Raw genomic sequence first — 9,065 nt, forward strand, 5'->3', positions numbered from 1 at the left:
CACTTCCACCAAGTAACAAAGACAGACACTGATATCCAGCAACAAGGACAGACACTGATACCCAGTAACACAGAAACACACTTACACCAAGTAACAAAGGCATACACTTACACCAAGTAACAAAGACACACACTTACACCAAGTAACAAAAACATACACTGACACCAAGTAATAAAGACATGCACTGATACTCAGTAACACAGGCACACACTTACACCAAGTAACAAAGACAGACACTGATACCCAGTAACACAGACACACGCTTACAACATGTAACAAAGACATACACTGACACCCATTAACAAAGACATACACTTACACCCAGTAACACAGACACACACATACATCAAGTAACAAAGACACACACTTACACCAAGTAACATAGACACACACTTACACCAAGTAACAAAGACAGACACTGATATCCAGTAACAAAGACAGACACTGATACCCAGTAACACAGAAACACACTTACACCAAGTAACAAAGGCATACACTGACACCAAGTAACAAAGACATGCACAGATACCCAGTAACACAGACACACACTTACACCATGTAACAAAGACATACACTGACACCCAGTAACAAAGACATACACTTACACCCAGTAACACAGACACACACGGACACCAAGTAAAAAAGACGCACACGTACGCCAAGTAACACAGACACACACTGACACCCAGTAAAACAGACATACACTGACACCAATGTAACAAAGCCAGACAATTACACCAAGTAACAAAGACATACACTGACACCAAGTTTTTTGACAGACACTGACACCAAGTAACAAAGACATACACTGATAACCAGTAACACAGACACACACTTACACCAAGTAACAAAGACATACACTGACACCAAGTCACAAAGACATACACTGATACCCAGTAACACAGACACACACTTACACCAAGTAACACAGACATACACTGACACCAAGTAACAAAGACATACACTGATACCCAGTAACACAGACATACAATTAGACCAAGTAACACAAACACACACTTACACCAAGTAACAAAGACATACACTGTTACCCAGTAACACAGACACATACTTACACCAAGTATCAAAGACATACACTGATACCAAGTAACACAGACACAAACTTACACCAAGTAACACAGACACACACTTACACCAAGTAACAAAGTCATACACTTACACCAAGTAACACAGACATACACTGACACCAAGTAACAAAGACATACAATTACACCAAGTAACAAAGTCATACACTTACACCAAGTTACACAGACATACTCTGACACCAAGTAACAAAGACATACAATTACACCAAATAACAAAGACACACACTTGCACCAAGTAACACAGACATACACTGACACCAAGTAACAAAGACATACACTGTTACCCAGTAACACAGAAACACACTTACACCAAGTAACAAAGACATGCACTGATACCGAGTGACACAGACACACACTTACACCAAGTAACACAAACACTCACTTACACCAAGTAACAAAGACATACACAGACACCAAGTAACAAACACATACTATTACACCAAGTAACAAAGACGCACACTTACACCAGGTAACACAGACATACACTGACACCAAGTAACAAAGACATACACTGTTACCCAGTAACACAGGCACACACTTGCACCAAGTAACAAAGACATACTCTGATACCAAGTAACACAGACAAAGACTTACACCAAGTAACACAGACACGCACTGTCACCATGTAGCAAAGACATGCACTGATACCCAGTAACACAGACACACACTTACACCCAGTAACACAGACACACACGGACACCAAGTAACAAAGACGCACACGTACGCCAAGTAACACAGACACACACTGACACCCAGTAAAACAGACATACACTGACACCAATGTAACAAAGCCAGACAATTACACCAAGTAACAAAGACATACACTGACACCAAGTATTTTGACAGACACTGACACCAAGTAACAAAGACATACACTGATACCCAGTAACACAGACACACACTTACACCAAGTAACAAAGACATACACTGACACCAAGTCACAAAGACAAACACTGACACCCAATAACAAAGACATACACTGACACCAAGTCACAAAGACATACACTGATACCCAGTAACACAGACAAACACATACACCAATTAAGACAGACATACACTGATACCAAGAGACACAGACACAGACTTACACCAAGTAACAGAAACACTCACTTACACCAAGAAACAAAGACATACACTGACACCAAGTAACAAAGACATACAATTACACCAGGTAACAAAGACATACACTGTTAACCAGGAACACAGAAACACACTTACACCAAGTAACAAAGACATACACTGATACCAAGTAACACAGACACACACTTACACCAAGTAACAAAGACATACACTGTTACCCAGTAACACAGACACACACATACATCAAGTAACAAAGACACACACTTACACCAAGTAACACAGACACACACTTACACCAAGTAACAAAGACAGACACTGATATCCAGTAACAAAGACAGACACTGATACCCAGTAACACAGAAACACACTTACACCAAGTAACAAAGGCATACACTTACACCAAGTAACAAAGACACACACTTACACCAAGTAACACAAACATACACTGACACCAAGTAACAAAGACATGCACTGATACCCAGTAACACAGACACACACTTACACCAAGTAACAAAGACATGCTCTGACACCAAGTAACAGAGACATACACTGACACCAAGTAACAAAGACAGACACTTACACCAAGTAACAAAGACACACACTTACACCAAGTAAACAGACATACACTGACACTAAGTAACAAAGACATACACTGATCCCCAGAAACACAGACACACACTGACACCAAGTAACAAAGACATACACTTACACCAAGTAACACAGACATACACTTACAACAAGTATTTTGACTTACACTTACACCAAGTAAGAAAGACATACACTGACACCCAGTAACAAAGACATACACTGACACCAAGTCACAAACACATACACTGACACCAAGTAACAAAGACATACACTGACACCCAGTAACAAAGACATACACTTACACCCAGTAACACAGACACACACGGACACCAAGTAACAAAGACATACACTTACACCAAGTAACACAGACATATACTTACACCAAGTATTTTGACTTACACTTACACCAAGTAACAAAGACATACACTGACACCCAGTAACAAAGACATACACTGACACCAAGTCACAAACACATACACTGACACCAAGTAACAAAGACATACACTGACACCCAGTAACAAAGACATAGACTTACACCCAGTAAAACAGACATACACTGACACCAATGTAGCAAAGACATACACTGACACCAAGTATTTTGACAGACACTGACACCAAGTAACAAAGACATACACTGATACCCAGTAACACAGACACACACTTGCACCAAGTAACAAAGACATACACTGACACCAAGTCACAAAGACATACACTGATACCCAGTAACACAGACACACACTTACACCAAGTAACACAGACATACACTGACACCAAGTAACAAAGACATACACTGACACCAAGTCACAAAGACATACTCTGATACCCAGGAACACAGAGACACACTTCCACCAATTAACAAAGACATACACTTACACCAAGTAACAAAGACATACACTGACACCAAGTCACAAAGACATACACTGATACCCAGTAACACAGACAAACACTTACACCAAGTAACAAAGAAATACACTGATACCCAGTAACACAGACACACACTTACACCAAGTAACACAGACATACACTGATACCAAGAGACACAGACACAGACTTACACCAAGTGACAGAAACACTCACTTACACCAAGCAACAAAGACATACACTGACACCAAGTAACAAAGACATACAATTACACCAGGTAACAAAGACACACACTTACACCAAGTAACAAAGACATACACTGTTAACCAGTAACGCAGAAACACACTTACACAAAAAAACAAAGACATACACTGATACCAAGTAACACAGACACACACTTACACCAAGTAACAAAGACATACACAGACACCCAGTAACACAGGCACATACGGACACAAAGTAACAAAGACACACACTGAGACCCAGTAACACAGACACACACTTACACCAAGTAACAAAGACATACACTGACACCAATTAACAAAGACATACACTTACACCAAGTAACAAAGACATACACTGACAACAAGTAACAAAGACATACAATTACACCGAGTAACAAAGACATACACTGACACCAAGTCACAAAGACATACTCTGATATCCAGGAAAACAGAGACACACTTCCACCAAGTAACAAAGACATACACTTACACCAAGTAACAAAGACATACACTGACACCAAGTAACAAAGACATACACTGATACCCAGTAACACAGACAAACACTTACACCAAGTAACAAAGACATACATTGATACCCAGTAACACAGACAAACACTTACACCAAGTAACACAGACATACACTGATACCAAGAGACACAGACACAGACTTACACCAAGTAACAGAAACACTCACTTACACCTAGAAACAAAGACATACACTGACACCAAGTAACAAAGACACACCCTTCCAAAAAGTAACACAGACATACACTGACACCAAGCAACAAAGACATACATTGTTAACCAGGAACACAGAAACACACTTACACCAAGTAACAAAGACATACACTGATACCAAGTAACACAGACACACACTTACACCAAGTAACAAAGACATACACTGTTACCCAGTAACACAGACACACACATACATCAAGTAACAAAGACACACACTTACACCAAGTAACACAGACACACACTTACACCAAGTAACAAAGACAGACACTGATATCCAGTAACAAAGACAGACACTGATACCCAGTAACACAGAAACACACTTACACCAAGTAACAAAGGCATACACTTACACCAAGTAACAAAGGCACACACTTACACCAAGTAACACAAACATACACTGACACCAAGTAACAAAGACATGCACTGATACCCAGTAACACAGACACACACTTACACCAAGTAACAAAGACATGCACTGACACCAAGTAACAGAGACATACACTGACACCAAGTAACAAAGACAGACACTTACACCAAGTAACAAAGACACACACTTACACCAAGTAAACAGACATACACTGACACTAAGTAACAAAGACATACACTGATCCCCAGAAACACAGACACAAACTGACACCAAGTAACAAAGACATACACTTACACCAAGTAACACAGACATGCACTTACACCAAGTATTTTGACTTACAATTACACCAAGTAAGAAAGACATACACTGACACCCAGTAACAAAGACATACACTGACACCAAGTCACAAACACATACACTGACACCAAGTAACAAAGACATACACTGACACCCAGTAACAAAGACATACACTTACACCCAGTAACACAGACACACACGGACTCCAAGTAACAAAGACATACACTTACACCAAGTAACACAGACATACACTTACACCAAGTATTTTGACTTACACTTACACCAAGTAACAAAGACATACACTGATACCCAGTAACAAAGACATACACTGACACCAAGTCACAAACACATACACTGACACGAAGTATCAAAGACATACACTGACACCCAGTAACAAAGACATACACTTACACCCAGTAAAACAGACATACACTGACACCAATGTAACAAAGCCAGACAATTACACCAAGTAACAAAGACATTCACTGACACCAAGTATTTTGACAGACACTGACACCAAGTAACAAAGACTTACACTGATACCCAGTAACACAGACACACACTTGCACCAAGTAACAAAGACATACACTGACACCAAGTCACAAAGACATACACTGATACCCAGTAACACAGACACACACTTACACCAAGTAACACAGACATACACTGACACCAAGTAACAAAGACATACACTGACACCAAGTCACAAAGACATACTCTGATACCCAGGAACACAGAGACACACTTACACCAAGTAACAAAGAAATACACTGATACCCAGTAACACAGACACACACTTACACCAAGTAACACAGACATACATTGATACCAAGAGACACAGGCACAGACTTACACCAAGTAACAGAAACACTCACTTACACCAAGCAACAAAGACATACACTGACACCAAGTAACAAAGACATACAATTACACCAGGTAACAAAGACACACACTTACACCAAGTAACAAAGACATACACTGTTAACCAGTAACGCAGAAACACACTTACACCAAGTAACAAAGACATACACTGATACCAAGTAACACAGACACACACTTGCACCAAGTAACAAAGACATACACTGTTACCCAGTAACACAGACACACACATACATCAAGTAACAAAGACACACACTTACACCAAGTAACACAGACACACACTTCCACCAAGTAACAAAGACAGACACTGATATCCAGCAACAAGGACAGACACTGATACCCAGTAACACAGAAACACACTTACACCAAGTAACAAAGGCATACACTTACACCAAGTAACAAAGACACACACTTACACCAAGTAACAAAAACATACACTGACACCAAGTAATAAAGACATGCACTGATACTCAGTAACACAGGCACACACTTACACCAAGTAACAAAGACAGACACTGATACCCAGTAACACAGACACACGCTTACAACATGTAACAAAGACATACACTGACACCCATTAACAAAGACATACACTTACACCCAGTAACACAGACACACACATACATCAAGTAACAAAGACACACACTTACACCAAGTAACATAGACACACACTTACACCAAGTAACAAAGACAGACACTGATATCCAGTAACAAAGACAGACACTGATACCCAGTAACACAGAAACACACTTACACCAAGTAACAAAGGCATACACTGACACCAAGTAACAAAGACATGCACAGATACCCAGTAACACAGACACACACTTACACCATGTAACAAAGACATACACTGACACCCAGTAACAAAGACATACACTTACACCCAGTAACACAGACACACACGGACACCAAGTAAAAAAGACGCACACGTACGCCAAGTAACACAGACACACACTGACACCCAGTAAAACAGACATACACTGACACCAATGTAACAAAGCCAGACAATTACACCAAGTAACAAAGACATACACTGACACCAAGTTTTTTGACAGACACTGACACCAAGTAACAAAGACATACACTGATAACCAGTAACACAGACACACACTTACACCAAGTAACAAAGACATACACTGACACCAAGTCACAAAGACATACACTGATACCCAGTAACACAGACACACACTTACACCAAGTAACACAGACATACACTGACACCAAGTAACAAAGACATACACTGATACCCAGTAACACAGACATACAATTAGACCAAGTAACACAAACACACACTTACACCAAGTAACAAAGACATACACTGTTACCCAGTAACACAGACACATACTTACACCAAGTATCAAAGACATACACTGATACCAAGTAACACAGACACAAACTTACACCAAGTAACACAGACACACACTTACACCAAGTAACAAAGTCATACACTTACACCAAGTAACACAGACATACACTGACACCAAGTAACAAAGACATACAATTACACCAAGTAACAAAGTCATACACTTACACCAAGTTACACAGACATACTCTGACACCAAGTAACAAAGACATACAATTACACCAAATAACAAAGACACACACTTGCACCAAGTAACACAGACATACACTGACACCAAGTAACAAAGACATACACTGTTACCCAGTAACACAGAAACACACTTACACCAAGTAACAAAGACATGCACTGATACCGAGTGACACAGACACACACTTACACCAAGTAACACAAACACTCACTTACACCAAGTAACAAAGACATACACAGACACCAAGTAACAAACACATACTATTACACCAAGTAACAAAGACGCACACTTACACCAGGTAACACAGACATACACTGACACCAAGTAACAAAGACATACACTGTTACCCAGTAACACAGGCACACACTTGCACCAAGTAACAAAGACATACTCTGATACCAAGTAACACAGACAAAGACTTACACCAAGTAACACAGACACGCACTGTCACCATGTAGCAAAGACATGCACTGATACCCAGTAACACAGACACACACTTACACCCAGTAACACAGACACACACGGACACCAAGTAACAAAGACGCACACGTACGCCAAGTAACACAGACACACACTGACACCCAGTAAAACAGACATACACTGACACCAATGTAACAAAGCCAGACAATTACACCAAGTAACAAAGACATACACTGACACCAAGTATTTTGACAGACACTGACACCAAGTAACAAAGACATACACTGATACCCAGTAACACAGACACACACTTACACCAAGTAACAAAGACATACACTGACACCAAGTCACAAAGACAAACACTGACACCCAATAACAAAGACATACACTGACACCAAGTCACAAAGACATACACTGATACCCAGTAACACAGACACACACTTACACCAAGTAACACAGACATACACTGACACCAAGTAACAAAGACATACACTGATACCCAGTAACACAGACATACAATTAGAGCAAGTAGCACAAACACACACTTACACCAAGTAACAAAGACATACACTGACACCAAGTAACATAGACATACAATTACAACAAGTAACAAAGACACACACTTACACCAAGTAACACAGACATACACTGATACCCAGGAACACAGACACACACTTCCACCAAGTAACAAAGACATACACTGACACCAAGTAACAAAGGCATACACTTACACGAAGTAACACAAACACACTTACACCAAGTAACAAAGACGTACACTTACACCAAGTAACACAAACACACACTTGCACCAAGTAACAAAGACATACACTGACACCAAGTAACAAAGACATACAATTACACCAAGTAACAAAGACATACACTGACACCAAGTCACAAAGACATACACTGATACCCAGTAACACAGAGACACACTTCCAAAAAGTAACAAATGCAA

This window comes from Heterodontus francisci, unplaced genomic scaffold (assembly GCF_036365525.1).
Source record: "Heterodontus francisci isolate sHetFra1 unplaced genomic scaffold, sHetFra1.hap1 HAP1_SCAFFOLD_63, whole genome shotgun sequence".
NCBI classification, from domain to species: Eukaryota; Metazoa; Chordata; class Chondrichthyes; order Heterodontiformes; family Heterodontidae; genus Heterodontus; species Heterodontus francisci.